Below are 24,393 nucleotides of genomic sequence, written 5' to 3'. Positions count from 1 at the left end.
ACAGTTTGCATTTACCTTTTTAATAAAAGGCAAGCATTTAAGCCTGAGAAATCACCCCGTAAATGCACACGTTTAATTCTTTATCACTTTAAACAACTGAACTATTCAGAACATTTCAGACATACATCCAGCATTCAAACTATGTATAAAAAGCACAACTGTTAAAGGAATTCAGCATTTCTTAATTGAAAATGTTCCTTTAATCCTCAACATGTCTCAATTAGTCGTTCTGGTGGTTTTACTTGACGTTTTGATCTTCTGGTTAATTGTGTTTGCAGTTGAGATGTTCTTTCCTGATTTATACTTGTTTTCTCGTTAATATTTGTTTCGCTGGTGTTAGTGCTCTGATTAGAGGTTATTGGTCCTTTGATGTCTCGACGGTTTCTTCTTAGAACAGCTCCTATTACGCAATTCCGTCACATACTGGTCTATTGTTTCGCCACTTTTCTGGAAACGTAAAAAACTTGTGCCGCTCAAACGTCACATTGCGCTTTGGGTTGTAATACGTTTCGAATTTTTCAACTATTTTGTTCAATTTCATATTGTCTCCATCTTCTTCAAACTGAAAATTGTTATACACCTCTAGCGCCTCTTCGCCAATTACATGTAGAAGCATAGACGCTTTCATTTTTTCACTTTTCCTATCTGCTTCAATAGCAGCAAGATACAACTCGAATCTCTGTTTAAATCTTTTCCAATTTTCAGCTACATTTCCCTTTAACTGGAGATTTGGTAGGGGCTGTAATCCTTCCATATTGTTTTTTTCTCTTTTGCTAGAACGTCTTAGCGCTTTCTGACCACGTTTTCGGGTTACTCACAGACACGAGACTCGTTCAAAAGCTGAACCTCTTCTTCACATTCCTCTTCCAATGCGCCACTTCTGACACCATGTAGTGATCTTGTTAGGTTCGTAGTTTAATCAATACACAGGACTGAAAGATATAATAACTTTTTAATAGACAGACTTTAGAGACATTTACTGTACAAGTTACTACTCGTTCTTTAGTTCACGCCCATTCTCCTACTTGCATCGGCATTCACAGGCATTACTAATCATTCTGTAAGTATCCCTTAATAGACCTTACTAATCAACTATCATTACAAAATCCAACGTGGTTTGTGCCCTTCAGAAAGAAAACAGTTTGCATTTACTTTTTTAATAAAAGGCGAGCTTTTAAGCCTGAGAAATCACCCCGTAAATGCACACGTTTAATTTCACATGTGTTAATATGTATGCTTACACAGTATTAAACCCACCAAGACATGGAATCGTTTAAATCAAGGCGCTGTGCTACCTTCTTCCAGATCGGCCCCAAGGCTTTTCACGTGATTACGTAGGAGGCGTGATGACGCGATACGCGACTCCGCCCCCGTCCATCTATAATAATAAAAGGCAAAGCCCTCACTCACTGACTGACTCACTCATCACTAATTCTCCAACTTCCCGTGTAGGTGGAACGCTGAAATTTGGCAGGCTCATTCCTTACAGCCTACTTACAAAAGTTAGGCAGGTTTCATTTCGAAATTCAAAGCGTAATGGTCATAACTGGAACATATTTTTTGTCCATACACTGTAATGGAGGAGGCGGAGTCACGTATCGCGTCATCACGCCTCCTACGTAATCACGTGAACTAAAAACAAGGAAGACATTTACAGCACGAGTCACACGCGGGAACGAAGGTAAATGACGTTAATTTTTGACTGTCTTAATACTGTGTGAGCATACATATTAACACATGTGCAATTAAACGTGTGCATTTACGGGGTGATTTCTGAGGCTTAAAAAGCTCACCTTTTATCAAACGCGGGAAGAAAGGTAACTGACGTTGTTCACTGTCTTTTAATACTGTGTAACCATACATATTAACACATGTGCAATTAAACGTGTGCATTTACGGGGTGATTTCTCAGGCTTAAAAGCTCGCCTTTTACTAAAAAGGTAAATGCAAAACTATTTTCAATCAGTTTATTGAAACGCTCCCGTTAAGGATTGCAATAACATATTCGCGAGATAAAAGAACGAAGTAGGGGGAAATGGAGGAACAGCCGCAAACAGCGAAGAGCAAAAAATTAATTAAACAGTTGAGAACGGAGCGAGTTAAGCATACAAGCATGTTCATAAGGGAAACAAAGCACGGTGTAAAACGTAAGTTTAAATTAAGTTTATAGAAACGCTCCCGCTGCGGATTGCAATAACATATTCGCGAGATAAAAGTTTAATGAGAAGACACGAGGTATAAACGAAGCACACGCCGTGGCGCAACGTTAGGGGCAACAGTTTCAACCATTCTATCATCTGCTTCTCGCAACTGAAAGACGGCACATGGCGGATGTTAGCCGACTTGCTGACCGCAACGTTAGGGGCTTCAACTATGGCGCTGACGCAACATCTCAGTGCCAACACTTTGCAGACTGTACTTAAAAGACACGCCCTCCTCACTGGACAGTTAAAAACACCAATCAAACTAACGATGACATCAAGTATTACCCAATCAAAAGTAGGAAAGGAGGCATCTTCATAAAATGCGTGTGGGATGATTTGCATGAGACGCTGCTTTAAAAAAACAATGATAAAAAAAATACGGGATAAATCCCGTCCAGTATTGATTCAAAACGGGACGCGCAATTTCATTCTCAAACGCGGCACGATTCCGTATTTTAAAGGACGGGTGGCAACCCTACAGTGCCAGGTAACCACCCATACAATCAGATTGTGATTCAGACTAGGAATGCAATGAATGTAATTACCCCGATCTACATACAAGGCGAAAGTCTTGCAACATTCAAAGATGATGGTTTGTGATAATTAGTACTTATTAAGTACAACATTGAACATAAAAGAGCTTATGAAGCCTTGAACCGAAAAAAGCAAGATCTCAAAGATCGTAAAAAAAATAAAGGAGGTAATGTCGTTTTACTCGCTGTACATTTTAGTCAAACATTACCAGTTATTCCACGAGGGAGACCAGCAGATGAACTCAACGCGTGTTTAAAATCCATGCTTCTCCCACGGTCGGTTATATGTCGCGTGTTCTCGGGTAGGTACACCAAAAAATGTATACATTTAAGCATGTAATGGGCAAAGAAAAAATGAGGTATACCCGAAGGCACTGCAGTAGTACTCAATGTAACTTTACTTCTTAAATGTTAATGTTTTACTGTTTAATAATTTATACGCTTCTTATATATTGTTCAAATTCTTTTATCAAAATACCAGTGACAGCGCAATGCACGATAACATGGAGTGAATACACCATACGCATCTGCCCACGGCCGCCCTGGTGTGCGCAGATAGGAGTTGATTCTAAAATAAAATAAACATAAAAAGAGTAATACATTCATCACCCATAAAGCGGATAGCAGACGTGACGTATTATATGTGTACCACATTTCAAGTCAATACGTGAAACGGTTTGCAAGCTACATGTGATTTAAAATCCTGGACAGACCAACGAAAAGCCACGGTAGCAAATTATAGAAGAAGATTTTACTGTTTAATAATTTATATTTATATGAAATGTGCTTCTTATATATTACTTCATATTCTCATATGATAATGATGTTAATGTTGTTTATATTGATTTCTATGTTATTGTAAGTGCATCTATGTGTGTGTATATATATATATATATATATATATATATATATATATATATATATATATATATATATATAAAAATATATATATAAAAAATATATGTGTATATGTATATATAATATATCTGTATATGTGTGTATATGTGTATATGTATATATATATGACAGCAACACTCATAACAATGACAACACAATTACATTGACAATCATGTTACGTTATTTTTAAAATGTTTCCTTTACTTTTTCATAACCTCTTTAACACACTACTTCTCCGCTGCGAAGCGCGGGTATTTTGCTAGTTACAGTATATGGACAAAAAAGAGGTTCCAGTTATGACCGTTACGCTCTGAATTTCGAAATGAAACCTGCCTAACTTTTGTAAGTAAGCTGTAAGGAATGAGCCTGCCAAATTTCAGCCTTCCACCTACACGGGAAGTTGGAGAATTAGTGATGAGTGAGTGAGTGAGGGCTTTGCCTTTTATTAGTATAGACTAGCAAAATACCCGCGTTTCGCAGCGGAGAAGTAGTGTGTTAAAGAGGTTATGAAAAAGAAAAGGAAACATTTTAAAAATAACGTAACATGATTGTCAATGTAATTGTGTTGTCATTGTTATAACTGTTGCTGTCATATATATATACATATACACATATACACACATATACAGATATATTATATATACATATACACATATATTTTTTATATATATTATATATATATATATATATATATATATATATATATATATACACACACATAGATGCACTTACAATAACATAGAAATCAATATAAACAACATTAACATCATTATCATATGAGAATATGAAGTAATATATAAGAAGCACATTTCATATAAATATAAATTATTAAACAGTAAAATCTTCTTCTATAATTTGCTACCGTGGCTTTTCGTTGGTCTGTCCAGGATTTTAAATCACATGTAGCTTGCAAACCGTTTCACGTATTGACTTGAAATGTGGTACACATATAATACGTCACGTCTGCTATCCGCTTTATGGGTGATGAATGTATTACTCTTTTTATGTTTATTTTATTTTAGAATCAACTCCTATCTGCGCACACCAGGGCGGCCGTGGGCAGATGCGTATGGTGTATTCACTCCATGTTATCGTGCATTGCGCTGTTACTGGTATTTTGATAAAAGAATTTGAACAATATATAAGAAGCGTATAAATTATTAAACAGTAAAACATTAACATTTAAGAAGTAAAGTTACATTGAGTACTACTGCAGTGCCTTCGGGTATACCTCATTTTTTCTTTGCCCTTTACATGCTTAAATGTATACATTTTTTGGTGTACCTACCCAAGAACACGCGACATATAACCGACCGTGGGAGAAGCATGGATTTTAAACACGCATTGAGTTCATCTGCTGGTCTCCCTTGTGGAATAACTGGTAATGTTTGACTAAAATCTACAGCGAGTAAAACGACATTACCTCCTTTATTTTTTTTACGATCTTTGAGATCTTGCTTTTTTCGGTTCAAGGCTTCATAAGCTCTTTTATGTTCAATGTTGTACTTAATAAGTACTAATTATCACAAACCATCATCTTTGAATGTTGCAAGACTTTCGCCTTGTATGTAGATCGGGGTAATTACATTCATTGCATTCCTAGTCTGAATCACAATCTGATTGTATGGGTGGTTACCTGGCACTGTAGGGTTGCCACCCGTCCTTTAAAATACGGAATCGTGCCGCGTTTGAGAATGAAATTGCGCGTCCCGTTTTGAATCAATACTGGACGGGATTTATCCCGTATTTTTTTTATCATTTTTTTTTTAAAGCAGCGTCTCATGCAAATCATCCCACACGCATTTTATGAAGATGCCTCCTTTCCTACTTTTGATTGGGTAATACTTGATGTCATCGTTAGTTTGATTGGTGTTTTTAACTGTCCAGTGAGGAGGGCGTGTCTTTTAAGTACAGTCTGCAAAGTGTTGGCACTGAGATGTTGCGTCAGCGCCATAGTTGAAGCCCCTAACGTTGCGGTCAGCAAGTCGGCTAACATCCGCCATGTGCCGTCTTTCAGTTGCGAGAAGCAGATGATAGAATGGTTGAAACTGTTGCCCCTAACGTTGCGCCACGGCGTGTGCTTCGTTTATACCTCGTGTCTTCTCATTAAACTTTTATCTCGCGAATATGTTATTGCAATCCGCAGCGGGAGCGTTTCTATAAACTTAATTTAAACTTACGTTTTACACCGTGCTTTGTTTCCCTTATGAACATGCTTGTATGCTTAACTCGCTCCGTTCTCAACTGTTTAATTAATTTTTTGCTCTTCGCTGTTTGCGGCTGTTCCTCCATTTCCCCCTACTTCGTTCTTTTATCTCGCGAATATGTTATTGCAATCCTTAACGGGAGCGTTTCAATAAACTGACTGAAAATAGTTTTGCATTTACCTTTTTAGTAAAAGGCGAGCTTTTAAGCCTGAGAAATCACCCCGTAAATGCACACGTTTAATTGGACATGTGTTAATATGTATGGTTACACAGTATTAAAAGACAGTGAACAACGTCAGTTACCTTTCTTCCCGCGTTTGATAAAAGGTGAGCTTTTAAGCCTCAGAAATCACCCCGTAAATGCACACGTTTAATTGCACATGTGTTAATATGTATGCTCACACAGTATTAAAAGACAGTCAAAAATTAACGTCATTTACCTTCGTTCCCGCGTGTGACTCGTGCTGTAAATCTCTTCCTTGTTTTTAGTTCACGTGATTACGTAGGAGGCGTGATGACGCGATACGTGACTCCGCCTCCTCCATTACAGTGTATGGACAAAAAATATGTTCCAGTTATGACCATTACGCTTTGAATTTCGAAATGAAACCTGCCTAACTTTTGTAAGTAAGCTGTAAGGAATGAGCCTGCCAAATTTCAGCGTTCCACCTACACAGGAAGTTGGAGAATTAGTGATGAGTGAGTCAGTCAGTGAGTGAGGGCTTTGCCTTTTATTATTATAGATAAAAGGTGTCAAAAGGGATGACTTCTTTTTAGAATAAACATAAATTTAGCAAGCATGACAGAAACTAAGTTAAAAAGAAAAATACAAAGCAATAAACTACAAAATCTTATTTGGACACAGTTGTGGGACTGGATAACTGAACCTTTTCAAGAAAAGGATAAACTTCTGATTTAAGTCCTTACTCAAGAATAGTCACCGGTTGATCAAGAGTCTCAAAGTTTTCTTTCATATGGGTTAAATAATTCATCAGCTCATCCTTGCCATAATCAGACCAAATCAAGCAAAGTGGAACTTAATACAGTTTAAGCAAAACATATTCATACTTTTTCCCCCAAAGGATCTTTCCACTATAAGCAATATATATCCTTGGCAAATACATTAATTATATGGATCATCCCACTGCATCACAGATTAACGGAGTTTATTAACTCCTTTCTTCATATAAACACAAACACATCATACAATGCAGGGTTAGTAACAGATAAAAAGAATCTTTAAAGTTTAGTTGGAGCATTCATTTAGAACAATAAATTTAGCCTGATTGTGTGGAGAATCCAACAGATAACAACTTCCCATTCTGAGATAGCTAGGTATCCTAATTTTTTTAATTATTAAAATATCATGAAGATTAAGAAATTCCTCTTGAGCACACTATTTTGTAGTAACCTGTCGTTGATGTAACCATTGACTAGTAACAATGCACATGTAGTATGAGGAATACAGTATTATATATACATACTGTATATATTTGTAACTAGAGGTCCACAAAGGGAGAAAATGAGTGGTGTATCTTAAAATAGCTTTTTATTCCTAAATTTTCGATGACCTGCCAGGTGTCATCATCAGAGGAAAATGATTAGTCATACAGGAATGAAAGGCAACCTATAGCTGGTGAAGGGTGGGGATGGAGGGGGAGGTTGTACAGGGGTTGGGGGTGGATTCATTTAGATGTTCTTTTTAAGCCTGCATATGCTGGGTTCAAGTCCAAGTGTCTGTTAATGGCGCTTTCATTAGCAAGCCACTATTCAACCAACTCTCTGGTACTCTTAGTGTTGGCCCTGAATTTTACTTTCACAGTGTCCCAGGTAAACATGTGTCTGGTGGAATTTATTTGTGTGTAAATCAGAGACGTGGGTCTTTCCTTCTGATGGCAATGCAATGTTCTTGTATACGTGTTGCGTGTCTTTTAAACGTTTGTCCCACATATACCACTGGGCATGCATTGCATGAAATGCTGTAAACTGTGTTTCTTGTCTCTGTGTTTGACTTTTTGCTTTTAGCATTGAAAAGTATAGCCCGTAAAGTGTTTGCCGGTTTATGCGCTACCAGGATCCCTTGCCGGACCAAATGTGCTCACGCAGTTTCAGTACAAATACAACTGGTGAATCTATCATACAGTGTGAGTATCACTTGATCGCAATTTCTAAAAATTGCACAAAACACAATTTACATACATATTTAGGTAAGCAACACAACAAGCGCCATGAAAAGCAACGCAATAATGAAACATCATGCTAGCATTTTTAAAAGTGCATGATACTGGAGAGCATTTTCAATAGTATTAATTTTTGTTAGTTGAAAATGATGGAGTAATGTGTATGAAAGGCAAAACAGAGACAAACATACTAGTATGGATGGGACCAAAGACTGCTTATCATTTTGTCTTGGCTCAGTAATATTTTAACCTAATGCTGAAGAATACTGAAAGAGTAACTAATTTATAACTGAATCTTTCTAGCATATTTTTACATTCTCTAATTCGCCTGTCATAGTAGTTCCAACCTAATGACTATGCAGACTTTCAAATTCTGTTCTACTTGCAGTCCTTCTATGTTTGGTTAGAAAAAAAGAAACATCATGTAGACATGGCTGAAAATATTTGTACTATAGTACTTTATTCAAATAATGTACAACTCTTTCTGAAAAGTACTGAAATTAAGAGACCTTTTGTCCTCCATACATGCATTTCTTTATTTTGAAATGGAACAAATGCCATGAAAAAAACTCCATTCTTGCTTCTTCTACAAGGACATTCAAAAACACCTGGGACAAAACTATTGGAACCATTTAAAAATTATAACAAATAATTGTCTTATGGTAAATCTTCATGCAGACTAATATCCTTTAATGATTATCAAAGGTGACTTCAATCTTATACTCATTCATTCAGCCTGTTTAAATGGAGAAAAGAACTCACTCAATTGTTTTTTGTCACATTAAACATGGGAAAGAGAAGGAAAAGTAGTGAGTTGACTTTGTCGACAATACAGAATGTAAAATCCAAGCATGGTTAACATAAAAGTCACAAAACCATCTACAAAGAGATTGATGTTCCCGTGACCACTGTTGCCACTATTAAGAAGTTTACAGCCCATGCAACTGTAGCCAACATCTTTGGTTATCTCTGGACAAGGCCACACAAGGAATATTAAAACTAAAGAGAAAGACTGTTTGAATCGTGCAGAAAGAACCATGAAAAACTTCACAAGAGGTCCAAGCTGCCCTTCAAGCTAAAGATGTAACAGTTTGAAGTTACACCATTTGTCACTGTCTGAAAGAAAATGGGCTTCATGTAGAAGTCCTTTAAAGACCCAACATCTAAGAACCAAAATAAACAACTTCTGGAGTTTGCTGCAAAGCATATTGACAAGTCACAGTCCTTCTGAGAAAATGTTCTTTGGCAGAGGAAACAAAATGAGACATTTTTGGTAAATCACACCAAGTCTGTGTTCACAGGGGAAAAAAAGAAGCTTTTAAAGAAAAGAACACCATCATCATCATGAAAAATTGAGGAGACTAAGTAATCCATGCAGAGCACAATAAATTCAGAAATCCATCAGGGTATTTTGGGGTGAAATGTACAGCCCAGTGTCACAAATCTGGGTCTCAGTTACAGGTTATGGTTCTTCCAGCTAGATACACATAACACCTCAAAAAGCACTCAAGAACTGAACAGAAAAAAAACTTTGAATAGTTCCTGAGTGGCCTGCTATGAGTCCTAATCTAAATCCCATTGAATCTTATGTTATAACAAAAGGAATTCATTTTTTTTTGCAATTACTTAAAAATAATTAGTACCACTAAAAAAATGTAATTTCATATAAAGTTAAAATAAAGCAGAAGTGCATTCCAGAGTTGAATTTAATTTACTAGACTGCATACCACTAACATATCTTCAACAGTTCTCTTTGACTTTGATAATTCACAAGCCTTAAACAAAAAACTACAATTAACCCAGTTAGAAATAAAATAATGGAGATTTGCATATTTTTTCCTACTATTCTAATTTCAGGAAGAATATTTAGAAATTGTACAACTTTCCAATCAAGATTTATTATTTTATAGTATCTTTATTTAAAACAAAAACAATATATGTGTAGTTGTCTGAAAAACAAACTTTTGATAAAAGACTGTTTACAGCTTTTAATGGTAATGCAAGGGCCTCATGTTAAAATCTGACCTACATACTTTTCACAGAAATAAGGCTGAGCTTAGGGCTTTGATGAAAATGCTGAAGATGCAACCTTTACACTATATTCTTCTGCTGTTTGTCACTTATTAACAGTAAGCAAATAGTGTCATCCGGCTGTACTTCAACAATGAGCAAAATTGTAAGGTAGATGACTCATTTTTGAGGTTTTTGAAGCTGTTTAATAAGACAGTGAAAGCTACAAAAATATTAGTATAAGTCAGTCAAGTCAGAGAAATGCAGCAAACAGAAAAAATATACACAAAAAAAAACATGTCTGTTAAGATTATTTATGCTGCACTCTCCACAACTACCTACAAATTACATAAAACGGACTAGATATTAAAACTTCAAGTCAGAAATTTACCAGTCAAAGTTAAATTTCTTCTTTCAAGAAACATTTAGAAGTATTAAAAGTAATGACATGGTCATCTCTTTTTCACTTCAATATAGTGTGATGTTCAACAAAAATCCAAATTTACTGCCTTCACAACCATGTCCTTTTAATTCAGATGGATGGATGGATGGATAGATAATTAATCCCAAGGGGAAATTCACATACTCCAGCAGCAGCATACTGATACAAAAAACAATATTAAAGAGTAATAAAAATGCAGGTAAAAACAGACAATAACTTTGAATAATGTTAACGTTTACCCCCCCCCCCCCCCGAGTGGAATTGAAGAGTCGCATAGTTTGGGGGAGGAACGATCTTCTCAGTCTGTCAGTGGAGCAGGACAGTGACAGCAGTCTGTCGCTGAAGCTGTTCTTCTGTCTGGAGATGACACTGTTTAGTGGATGCAGTGGATTCTCCATGATTGACAGGAGCCTACTCAGTGCCCGTCACTCTGCCACAGATGTCAAGCTGTCCAGCTCCATGCCAACAATACAGCCTGCCTTCCACACCAGTTTGACCAGGCGTGAGGCGTCCTTCTTAATGCTGCCTCCCCAGCACACCACCGCGTAGAAGAGGGCGCTCGTCACAACCGTCTGATAGAACATCTGCAGCATCTTATTGCAGATGTTGAAGGACGCCAGCCTTCTAAGGAAGTATAACCGGCTCTGTCCTTTCTTACACAGAGCATCAGTATTGGCAGTCCAGTCTAATTAAAGGATTTTTAAAGGATTTAAAAGGACGTAAAGGACTGTTTTATCCCAAAATGATAATTTTTTATGTTATTCTTTTTTTTTTTTATAGTAATAGTTGAGAAAAAAAATTGTAGCTCAGGTTTTCATGGAGAATAGAGATGTCAAAGTTCCTGAAACAATAGGAGTTTTATAACAGCACTGAAATTGAACCTAAAAAAATCAAAACATCAAAAACAAAATCTAAATTAACTCGAGTTGCACAATTCACATGTCAGATATCTAGTTGTATGCATCAAATGTGTGGATTAGCTAAATTATTTACTGTATATACACACACCACTTTTGAAAAAACGTTCACAACAGCAGTGTGTTAAAATTACATTTTAAACTATAGATCCTCCCCTCTAATTATCCGTTGGTCGGTAAGCTACAAATCCAATACTTTCACTGGCTATTTGCGAAACCACAGCAAATTCTTCTGTTTGTTGAAGCATCTTGGATATGCAAAAATACAAGGCTTTTTTTTTTTTTACTGAAAATGTTTTCACATACCTTTCTTTAACTCTTCATTTCTAGTTGTACACATCTGTTAGACCACTCTCCACAAAGCTGATATCTTGTGAACCGGATAGAAACCAATGAATGAGCTATTACTTGGAAGGAGTCCTGACCAGTGAAGGTGGGAGGGCAGGTCCTGAGCTCAAAAGCTCTTCTAGTTAATTTCTGTCCACTCTACCTTTCTTAATGAGAGGATTTTCTGCAATGGTTTATTTAACAACATTTTTTCAAAAATACATGTGTTTGGGATGTTTTGAGCATAAAACTGAACACATGACATATGGATTATGCAACACAAGTCATTTTAGGCTTTTTCATTAACATTTTGGTCCCCACTGATACCTATTAGTTTCTGGAATTTCGTTATCTTCGTTTTGCATAAAAAAAATGAGATTAACAATTTTTCTTGGACATAACTCCAAACAACATGAAGATAGTAACCGCTAAAAACATCATCATTTTGGAAGGAATATTCCTTTAATTTACTGCAATATCACATACCAATACTTCTAGCATTTTCTACAAAAACATCAAACAACATTTGAATTCCTAATCACTATTTCACTTCCAAGTCGTTTTTTTTTTTCTACTGGGATTCAGATCAAACTCCTTACTATGCAAATCAAAAACCTTGAACACTTGGCTTCACACCACAGGGGAGCAGCTCTAACAGAGGTCTAGGGAACATTCTTAAGGAAACATGAAAATGGCCTACTGTAAACTATGAAACTTGTCAGCATGATCAGAGAAATTTAAACATCCTCTAAACATCAAAGGAATACTCAGGGACAACAGCAAATATTTTTTACAATAACATTACTTCTCTATGCATCCTTAAGAAAACTAAACAACACAAGCAGCATGGTACTTCACTTTGAAACAAAGAGAGATGCATAAAAGTTTTAAAATTCTGAACAGCTAGAATGTTGACCCTAAAGTGTATAAAATCTGGAGCAATTTCATTGAGTACTCTAAAGTTCATTTGGCTGTAATACTACTACACAAAGTGAATAAGAAAACATTGTAGATACAGCTGCAGCACAAAACTACAGGGGGACTTACATTAAGCATGCCAACAATTTCCTTTCATGCCATTTTTAAAATTGCACCTGAACAGCTAGAAGATGAAAGCAGCTTTACAGCCTTCAAAGACTTCTTTTGGGGAATATTCAACATGCAATCTAAAATTCAACTTTTTCTCAAATTAAGTAACAATTTTAAGGAGGAAGAAGAAGAATAGGGGGAGAGGAGGAAGGTGAAGAGAGAGGAAGTGAGGGTATGAACTTAGAATTTCAGAAGTATGACTGGTAAAAGGAAGACAGTTAGCTGATATGATGGAAAGAAGAAAGGTTTATATATTGTGCGTGCAAAAGACCAGATGGAAGGGGAGTAAGGCCAAGTATGTCAGAGGCAGGTTCAAATTGTTCTACAATGGTGTGAACAGGAGGAGAAATGGGGAAGGGGTTAACCTAAAGGAACTCTATGTCCACAGTGTTTTGAAGGCGAAAAGAGTGTCAGACAGAATGATGATTATGAAGGTGGAACTAAATGTGTGATGATGAATGTTGTTAGTGCATGTGCTCCACACATTGTGTGTCGATGGATGAGAAAGAAGATTTTTGAAGTGAGTTGAATGAATTTGTGTAAAGTGTACCCAAGGGAGAAAGAGTAGTGATTGGAGTGGATTTCAATGGACATGTTGGTGAAGGGAACAGAGGGGATGGGGAGATGATGGGTAGGTATGGTGTCAAAAAGAGGACTGCAGAAGGTCAGATGGTAATGGATTTTGCGAAAAGAAAGGAACACAGCTGTGGTGAATACATATTTTAAGAAAAGGGAGGAACACAGGGTGACGTACAAGATAGGAAAAGATGCACAAAGGCAGATTATATTCAATGCAGGAGGGTCTGTCTGAAGGAGATTAGGGACTGCAAAGTGGTGGCAGAGGAAAGTGTAGTTAGGCAGCATAGGATGGTGGTCTGCACGATGATGCTGGACATCAAGAAGAGGAGGAGAGTGAGGGTAGAGCTAGGGATTAAATGGTGGAAGTTGAAAAAGGAAGACTGTAAGGTTGAGTTCAGGAGGAGATAAGACAGGCACTGGGTGGCAGTGAAGAGTTAGCAGATAGCTGGGCAACTACAGTAGAAGTGGTAAGGGAGACAGCTAAAATGGTGCTTGGTGTGACATCTGGACAGAGAAAAGAGGACAAAGAAACCTGGTAGTGGAATGGGGAAGTGCAGCAGAGTATACAAAGGAAGTGGTTGGTGAAGAAGAAGTGGGATAGTCAGAGCGATGCATAAAGTTGACAGGAGTAGAAGGAGATAAGGCGTAAGGTGAAGGGAGAGGTGGCGAAGGCTAAAGAAAAGGCATATAATGAGTTGTATGAGAGGTTGGATACTAAGGAGGGAGAAAAGGACCTATACCAATTGGCTAAATAGAGAGACCGAGCTGGGAAAGATGTGCAGTAGGTTATGGTGATAAAGGATAAAAGTTAGAAACGTATACTCACAAGCAAGGAGAGTGTGTTGAGCAGAAGGAAAGAGTACTTGGAGAGGCTAATGAATGAAGAGAGTGACAGAAAGAGAAGGTTGGATGATGTGGAGATAATGAATCGGGCAGAGCAAGGAGGAAGTAAGGAGAGCTATAAAAAAGGATGATGAATGGGATGGCTGTTGGAGTAGATGACATTCTTATGGAAGCTTGGAGGTGTTTAGGTGAGATGGCAGTAAAGTTTTTAACCAAATTGCTTAATGCAATCTTGGAAGGTGAGAGGATGCCTAAGGAGAGGAGAAGAAATCTACTGGTACTGATTTTTCGAAATAAGGGGGATGTGCAGAGCTGTAGTGAAGTTATGGGAAAGAGTAGTGGAAGCTAGGTTAAGAAGGAAGGTGATGATTGGCAAAGAGCAGTATGGTTTCAAGCTGAGAAACAGCACTACCAATGTGATGTTTGCACTGAGAATGTTGATGGAAAAGTATAAGGAAGCTCAGAAAGATTTGCACTGTGTCTTTGTGGACTTTATTGAAAGCATATGACTGAGTGCCTAGACAGGAGTTGTGGTATTATATGAGGAAGTCGGGAGTGGCATAGAAGTAAGTAAGAGTGGTTCAGGATATGTACAAGGGAAGTGTGACAGTGGTGTGGTATGTGGTAGGAGTGATGGATGAATTCAGGGTAGAGGTGGGATTACATCAGGTATCATTTCAGAGCCCTTTCTTATTTGCAATGGTGATGGACAGGTTGACAGAGGAGATTAGACAGGAGTCACCGTGGACTATGATGTTTGTAGATGACATTGTGATCTGTGAGAGAGTACAGAGCAGATCGAGGAGTTAGAGATATGCTCTAGAGAAGAGAGGAATGAGGGTCAGTAGGAACAAGACAGAATAATGTGAGGGAGGTCGGAGGAATGGTGAGGATTCAGGGAGTAGAATTGGCAAAGGTGTATGAGTTTAAATGCTTGGGATGAACTGTACAGAGTAACGGGAAGTGTGGAAGAGAGGTGCAGAAGTGAGTGCAGGCAGGGTGGAGAAGAGGGTCAGGAGTGATTTGTGACAGATGAGTACCAGCAAGGGTGAAAGGGAAGGCCTACAAGACGATAGTGAGACCAGCTACGGTATGGTATATGGGTTGGAGACGGTGGCACTGACCAAAAAACAGGAGACAGAGCTGTAAGTGGCAGAGTTAAAGATGTTAAGATTTGCACTGGGTGTGACAAGGATGGACTGGATTAGAAATTAGCATATTAGTGGGTCAGCTCAGGTTGGATGGTTGGGAGTTAAAGTTAGAGAGGCAAGATTGTATTTGTTTGGACGTGTGCAGAGGAGAGATGCTGTGTATATTGGGAGAAAGATGTTGAAGATGGAGCTGCCAGGTAAAAGGAAAAAAGTAAGGCCTAAGAGGAGGTTTATGGATGTGGTGAGAGAGAACATGCAGGTGGTGGGTGAAATGGAGCAAGATGCAGAGGATAGGAAAATATGGAAAAAGATAATTCGCTGTGGTGAACCCTAACAGAAGCAGCCAAAGGAAGAAATAGAACAACAACAACCATTTTAAAGGCATTAAAAAGAAAGTACAGAGATCACAATTGTAACTACAGTAACCCTGGGACACTTATGAATAATGACATTTTAAGCATGATATTTCAACAGAGCACTCACTTTCAGTGTCATTACTACTTACCAACTGAACCAATTTCGTTATCCTTAGTTATTTTCTATATTTTAGTATCATCTTTGTTTTGACATACTGCCCCTACTAGCATCTGTATTTTAAAAATACAGTAGATTTCTGGATATGATTAATTTCTGTCTTTTTATGAATTCAGACAAGTGATGGTAAACACGGCTTTTAGCAACTAGGGTTATTTACCCATTTCATGGCTTCTTTTTTCAAATCAGAAAAAAAAAATTCACTCTCAGATAATGTTTCCCTTCCCCTTCTTAATTACCAATTACAAAGGCAACTGCTTCAAAAAAGAAACAGGAGTACAACACTGATGTAAACTGTAGCATATACATTTGGTTTATATGCGTAATAGTGCACTCAAAAGTGCAAGCTTTTCTAAAATTCTAGCTGCTTTTTGAAAAAAGATGGTCATGAATTTCAGTATTTTCCTCTTTATTGCCATGAACTACCAAAGAAACATTGATTTAGGCCAGGGATCTCAAAGTCAGATCCTGGAGGGGCACAGTGGCTGAAGACTTACATTCTACCTACTCTATCTGGTTATTCAGCTATTTGTACCTACTGTAAGCTATTGAAAAGCCTGAGTGATATAGCTTCAAATTCAGGTAATCACAGAGTTAAGTTCAGATAATAGGAACAACCCAAGACTGTGATGTACTGCAGAATGTGCACAGGATGATCACAGGGATGGGTCAGAGTATTGTGAAATTAAGGTGAAAACAGTCAAAACGGAATGTGTGCATATCCTATGTGTGTGAGAGTGGGATACACAGAATTACGATTCTTAAAGGTGCTTTCACCACCACTGTTGCAAATCCATACATATGTTTTTCTAATTTGTTCTTATTGTCAAAGTGTAATTGCCAATAAGGAATAGTTGCAACCTTGACAACAGGAAAACTGCCAATTTCAATGTTGCTAGACCTAATACAGAAGATCATAAATCAGTGATACCTATACACGTAAGTGACAATGATAAGGAAAGGGTAAGCATATAAAAGGAAGCTTCACCGACAAGAGAAAAAAAAATTTTTAGTTTCATAAATTAAAAAACACAACCTACTTCAGATCGCATATCTTGCCATATTAAAACTGGTTAACTATAGACTTGGAAGTAAATTGTTTGCAAACTGCTTAGAAATGAAAGACTATTCTAACTTTCTGTAATTTCTTTAAAAAAATCAGTATTAATTAACAGGAAATCAGATGTATCCAATGCATTTTTTCTGCAATTAAATGACCAGATGTTACAATTGAACAATTAAATATTTAAAACATTTTATACACATTACTAGATTATATCGTAGCCACTTATACACAAGACATCCCAACAGCGAAACACCGTCATTATTCAAAGTTCTTTGTGTATGTTGCAGTAAACCCACAAATCAAAGCAAGAATGGTATCTTTACATACCCAAAGATGTCTTCTTTAATATAAAAATCGTGTCCAGGTTGTCTGCTCTCTTTCATTATTAAAATATGTGATTTTCACATGTGTACCCCTAGGCAAGTGGCACATCACAACTGAGCAAATCTGAGTGAATGATCTCACCTACTACATGCCACATACAATGAAAGGCTCATTAACCTGGGATAGATGAGTTTCAGCTAAGTCTAAAGATGTACTGTTGTCTATATTTGGTCATTTATAGGTATAATAATGGCAAAAACTCTGTAGTGCATAAGGAGTTAAAAGCGATACCTAATGTTAGCAGAAAAAGGAAATTCCATGATTACTTAACATTAAAAGGTTTGTATTTATTCATATACAAGTTTTAGTGTCCAAAGAATGTGTCAGTGAGGCATGGTGTTTCAAATCACAAAAATTTCTTTGTAAGTCACCTTGGATTAAGGTAAATGGCAAGTTTACAAAAATAACTTTAAAGTGTCCCAAAAAAGAAACACAAAATATGAATTTCCTGATTAAGGAAAAGTCAGGGATGTTTTTCCTGATGTACTGGATTCTTTTAATATAAAAATACTGCCTGTTGGCTATGGTGATTTTGAAGTAGCCTTGATCCTGGAACTGACCCTATGTCAAAGTATAAATAGCCATTTACATTCAGAGAAATGGATCTCTGATAGAGATCTGAGAAAAAAAACAGGAAGGACATGGAGTACAGATGGTTAATTTGGAGAACCAGATCCATACAAAATATATAATATTCTGACAAACTGACACTCTTGATTTATCAATAAAGCACTTTTTTTCTCTTTTCTTAGTACTGGTAGAGTTGTACATTCAAGTAATACAATCACTATAAATGGCAATATTCAAATCACGCTTTTTCTTTAGTCCAGATACCAGGACTCATACACCAGGCAGCATTGGTTAGTGGTGGTGGTCAAAGACAAACACACCTTTAAACCTCAATAAAACACTCCCATTAACAAAAGCTATAAACCAACAATAAACACAACTGTTTGAAACCTAAACTGAAAGAAAAGTAATTAACAGTCTAATTTTAGGCGCAGCGAAGCAGGGACAGTGCCGTCTATCGCTATAATGTTTTGTTTGTTTGATTATGTTTGTTCCTATTAATATGCCACGATTAAAAGGTGCTCTTTTTTGCATAGGGTACAAACACACTAATTTAAGAAAGATCGGACAGGAAAGGTTACAGACCTATAATTTGTTGTCTATATTGCAAAAGAAAGACTTCATATGTCTTAATTGATTTACATACATAACAAACTATTACCAATAGAGCTGATTGCTATCCAAGAGTGTAGTTATGCTTTCCCTGGATTAATTTGGAAAGTACAGTACACTGATAATGGAAAGGCTAAACATTTTTTTGCAAACTTCATTTGAACCTTCTTGTATAACCAACCTAGAGAAACCCGTTCTTAACTTGTAATTTTGGATTACGTTTGCTTAAAAAAATACAATAAACATTAAAGTTTCAAACAACAATCACTCACATCTGTATTCTGCACAGAAGAAAATTCAAGGCATCAAGTTTCTACAGAGTTTTCTTTCAAAAAAGCAAAAACAAAATAACGATGTCTGTCCCTGTACACAGAAAGAAATTAATACAATAATGTCAACTACTGAATGCTGCCTAAAATCTAGGAAAGTCTGGGCTTGAATTCCGATTGAGTCTGTGTGCACTAGTACCAATTACTGTGTCGCACTTAATTTTTTTCTGAGTTTTCCTACAAATTCCAAAATACGTACGATTGCACTAAACAATGTAAGTGCGGCCCGTCTAGGGCTGGTTCCTTCCTCTGTTGCGTGCGATGTTGCCGGGGTAGGCTCCGTGAACTCTATGATTTGATTACGAATATTCACAAAATCAAACAAATGTTCTAACATGCGGAGTACTACATGAAACCATATACCTTGGAGAACAAGTTGACGGCAATGTTTTTCTAACCAATATATTTTAAGTCTTGGTTCTTCCATAAACGAGCATTTCTGGCACAAGTATATAAAGTTCTCAATATTTTCCTTCGTCTTGCACTTGACTCCACTAAATGGCCCATGGATTGTTTTGGTATTTACGCTAAGAAGGTGATAGACTCAAACTATTTAAAAAATATATTAGAATATACTTACTCTCACAGAAAATTCAACCTCGGCTTCTAGCTTTATAGAGCAGTCTTCCGTACACAACCGACGTTTCTTTAGCAAACATTACAGAGCGTCTCATGTTCGAAATGGATTGTGGTCGTTGTAGTTCTGTGGGTTTTAAAGTCGCGCTCTTTACTTTGTGTATCATGGGGAATGTAGTTCTTTAAAAGTTTTTTTCCTTTAAATAAAAACAGAAAGATGACATTTCTACAAAAGGTGTATGCTGATTATTGAGCATATGTAATTAATTTAAGGAGAATTATATTCTAATATTGGGGAATAAATCAAAATATCGCTTATTTTAATACATGAAGGAAAATGTGTGAGGCATGTTCCCCTCGTTTTTGATTTATTCCCAGGACAGGTGGAGCTAATTGTATTTCCCCCTGCAACCTTGCAACAAATGCTTACATGTAGCAGATACAGATGTCACACATTCAACCACTAATAAAGTTTAATGACATTTTTAGACCAAACTCATAACAAGTAAACATTTCTATCTATCATGCACCATCAAACGTACCAGTCCTGAATATCACACTAATGCATGAAATGCTGAAGGTACACTTCCACACTCATTCACTCTGGTCCACTTTAAAAATGCCAGTACACTGCACTTTGTTTGACAAATTTGGCAGAAAAACAGAGTTCTCCAAAAGAAACCCAAGCAAATATTGGAAGATTATGTCTTGCCCAGATTGAAATAGGTAATATATATCGTCATGCATGCATGTCAGAGGATCACCATCCAAGCTCTTCCCAGGTATGTGATACCACCCCAGGCCAAGAGGGGACACAGCCACTCACTATCTTGTCATTTTCTTACTCCACAGTTCTGAGGAACCACCCACTGAGGGCAACTGACTCCACCCTTCCTGGTCCCTGAGCTTCAAAAGGATGACCACCAAGAAGGAGGCGTCACTTAATAGGGAGATGACCTGAGAAAGGAGTTCCGTTTCAGCTGATCCAACACCATAGCCGGGTTAGTTGCAGCCTCTCTCCTTATGTGGGCATTGTTTTTGTCTTGATTCTTTACGCCATTGTGCATTGTTTTTGTTAAAGGACTGAAAGTAAACAGAGAGGGCCAAGTTGGCACCCCAAAAGTTTTCTGTTGTCAGCCCTTTGGATCCTTAGACAACCACAATAGATTTGTGTTTGTGTGTGTGTGAGAGACATACACTTCCTTAAGTACACCTGCATCTTAACACAAATAACCTTCTCCTTCAAACAGATAATCCTCTGCCTAATTTGACTCAACACATACTAAACAAGTAGAGAACACCAACATGACCAAGAGATTTAGTTGTTTAAACATTATAATGGAAAAAAAGCTTGAAGTAAGAATGTACAACTGTAGTATAATTGTTGGTAATAGACATGGTGGTTTCAGTACGTCAAAAATAGCTGCCCATCTGGGATTTTCGTGCAACTGCAGTTTCTAGGGTATACAGAGAATGGTACAATTAACAAAGGACATCTAGAGATTGGCAATCTGTAGGCAAACATACCTTTTTAATGAGAGTGATCACAAGAAAATGGACATTCTCCTACAAGCTAGCAGAAAGGCAACAAAACTACAATAACAGCTCTTTACAACTATGGTGTGCTGAAGAGCAGACTTAAGTAAGCAAAACACTGATTTATGACGTGGAAGGTGTACTAATGTAGATGACCATGTCAGATTCCATCCCAGTAAGCTTATAGCAGGAAAATGAGGCTATAGTGGGCACAACATCACCAAAACCTAGACAACTGAACAGTGGAAAAATGTTGTCTGGTCTAACTTAAATGGTAGAGTCAGAATTCAGTGTTACCACAGTATGGTAGCCATCCCTTAAAGAATGCAGGCTGTTTTATAGACAAAAGGAGGATCAAACTCAATAATAGTCAAAGTAGGTTTATTTATGTAACTATATATAGGTAGATATACACACATACACATATATATAATTTTATATATTTGTAAGTTATAATTATTTTTATATATTTATAATTAATATATATTACATATTATAATATATAAATACATACATTTATATATCCTATATAAATAAATATGCACAACTCATAATGACAGTTCTCAAAAGCTTTATACAGTTTAAAGGTTTATAAAAGCACTAGCTGTGCTACCTTTCTAAGATGAGTTGAAATTTAAGTAATCAACATAGACCTTATGTTTTTTTTATTTAATATCGGGTTGTCTATTTGGTCTGGTATAGTAATATGCACCCAATCCCTTTCCCTCGCGACAGCCTTTTCCTCAGCGGATACATCCACCCACTTTTTTCATTTCCTCTCAGCATTGCTCTTTTACTGACCAGTCTTATGGTTGAAGTTCATTGCTGGGAAAATGTGACAGTGGTAGCCTGGTTTAGTGAATCTAACCTAGTCATGTTGGGGCTTAGGTTTCCTGATGTATGTGTCAATATATCATTATTTTCACTCATCCATTGTCTACCATGCAAAGTTATCAGTTATTAGCATTACAGTTATAAACCTTATTTACTGTATGTGACCCAAGTGGGTGCAAGAAAGTCACTACCATACGGCTGTTACCGGTGTATAACATGGGACAACAGAATTGGCCAATAAAACTAGTTTACTTATTTTTAGACCCCTATATGTTATTTTTTTATCATCATTATTGATTTTTTTATTCTTCTACATCCAACCATCTATCCATTATCCACCGCTTATCTGAGGTCGGGTCGCAGGGGCAGCAGCCTAAGCAGGGAAGCCCAGACCTCCTCCAGCTCCTCTGGGAGGATCTCGAGACGTTCCAAGGCCAGCTGGGAGATACTGTATAATCCATCCAGCATGTCCTGGGCCTGCCCCGTGGCCTTCTCCAAGTGGGACATGCCCAGAACACCCCCCTGGGAGCCGTCCAGGGGGCATCCTGATCAGATGCCCGAACCACCTCAACTGACTCCTCTCAATGCGGAGGAGTTGCGACTCTACTCCGAGTCTCTCCCAGATAACTGAACTCCTCGCCCTATCTCTAAGGGAAAGTCCAGCCACCCTGAGGAGAAAACTCTTTCGGCCACTTGTATCCGCGATCTCGCTCTTTCGGTCACTACCCAAAGCTCGTGGCACATAGGTGAGGGTAGGAACATAGATCGACTGGTAAATCGACAGCCTCGCCTTTTGGCTCAGCTCTCTCTTCAACACGACTGACCGTTGCAGAGCCCACATTACTGCGGATGCCGCACAGATCCGTCTGTAGACCTCCCACTCCATTCTTCCCTCACTCGTGAACAAGACCCAGAGATACTTGAACTCCTCCACTTGAGGTAGTAATGTGTTCCCAACCTGGAGAAAGCATTCCACCCTTTTCCAGCTGAGAACCATGACCTCGGATTTAGAGGTGCTGACTCTCATCCCTGCCACTTCACACTCGGCTGCCAACCGCTGCCGTGAGAGCTGGGGGTCACTGTCTGATGAAGCCAACAGAACCACGTCATCCGCAAATAGCAGAGACGAGAGTCTGATGTCACCGAACCATACCCCTTCCGCTCCTTGACTGCACCTAGAAATTCTGTCCATAAAACTTATGAACAGAATTGGTAACAAAGGGCAGCCCTGGCGGAGTCCAACCTCAACAGGAAACGAGTCTGACTTATTACCGGCAATGGAGATCAAGCTCCTGCTCCTCCTGTACAGGGACTGAATGGCTCGTAACAACAACCCTTGTACCCCGTACTCTCGGAGCACACCCCAGAGGATGCTTCGAGGGACAAAGTCGAATGCCTTCTCCAAATCCACAAAACGCATGTGGACTGGTTGGGCAAACTCCCATGCCCCCTCCAGGATCCTGGCCATGGTGTAGAACTGGTCCAGTGTTCCACGGCTTGGACGGAATTCGCATTGTTCCTCTTGAATCCGAGATTTGACCATCGACCGAATTCTCTTCTCCAGCACCCCTGAATAGACCTTACCGGGGAGGCTGAGGAGTGTGATCCCCCTATAGTTGGAGCACATCCACAAGTCACCCTTCTTAAAAAGGGGGACAATCACCACGGTTTGCCAATCCAGAGGCACTGCCCCCGATGTCCATGCGATGTTGCAGAGACATGTCAACCAGGACAGCCCCACAACATCCACAGCCTTGAAGAACCCAGGGTGTATTCTTCTACATGTTTTGCCAAATTATTTTTTTTTCTTAACCCTAGCTGGACAGACACACATTTACAGTTGCAGTGCATCTATTTGAATGTATTTTGCAATGCATGTAGTGATAAAATTCATTGCACTTTTCATTCCAACAGATGGCACATGACCAAGATTAGCACTGCTTTTACATATCCCATACCAAATGGCATATAACAGAGACTCAGAAACTGGATAGGCACACAGGCACTTGTCCTTTTATTAAGATGGATAAGTTGATTTCTGTCTATCCAGCAGCTACATTGTGTTGGACAAATTCAGCATTAATGTTTGCTGTGCACTATCTATTGGAGTGCATTTTGAAATGCATGGATTAATAAAATGCATTGCACTTTTCATTCCAACTGATGATGCATCACGCTTTAGCACTGTCTTTACAAATCCCATACCAAATGGGATATAAAAGAGAAATAGAAATTGGACGGACACACAGATACACACAGACTGACACTTGTCCTTTTATTAAGGTGGATTATTTTCTAGGTTACATATACAGAGTACAGTGAAATTCTTACTTGCATGTGATAATCAAGTTTTAATGATTAAAAAAATAAACATTCATTTAATTAATCTATCTACTTATTTTTACTAGCTTTAAGTTTTATTCTGCCGGCCATGCTCTCTTTCTCAGGAGTGGAGGTTGATTGGTTTTTGATCCTACTTTTGTTAAAATTGATCTGTTTCTATGGAATGTTGTGTGATTTCAATAAAATCAATAAAATAAAAAAAATAAACATTCTTTGTAACAGGAGAGTTA

General features: G+C 37.8%; 1 protein-coding gene across 3 annotated transcripts in view; it reads right to left on the bottom strand.

Annotated features, from left to right (window-relative positions):
* The window catches only part of tbxas1 (thromboxane A synthase 1 (platelet)), a 379,177-nt gene extending 359,627 nt beyond the window's left edge, over positions 1-19,550 (bottom strand). For 2 of the 3 annotated variants that reach the window (XM_051935311.1, XM_051935318.1), the window contains exons 1-2: positions 19,455-19,528; positions 819-932 (exon numbers count right to left, since the gene is read on the bottom strand). The gene's annotated coding sequence lies outside the window, so the exon portion shown is untranslated. Of the gene's footprint in view, positions 1-818; positions 933-19,454 lie in introns of all 3 variants that reach the window. The other variant, XM_028810450.2, reaches the window with a different exon arrangement.
* Between the last annotated feature and the right edge of the window lie 4,843 nt (positions 19,551-24,393).

Source organism: Erpetoichthys calabaricus, chromosome 1 (assembly GCF_900747795.2).
Source record: "Erpetoichthys calabaricus chromosome 1, fErpCal1.3, whole genome shotgun sequence".
Taxonomy (NCBI): domain Eukaryota; kingdom Metazoa; phylum Chordata; class Cladistia; order Polypteriformes; family Polypteridae; genus Erpetoichthys; species Erpetoichthys calabaricus.
This window is presented reverse-complemented; position numbering and strand designations above follow the sequence as displayed.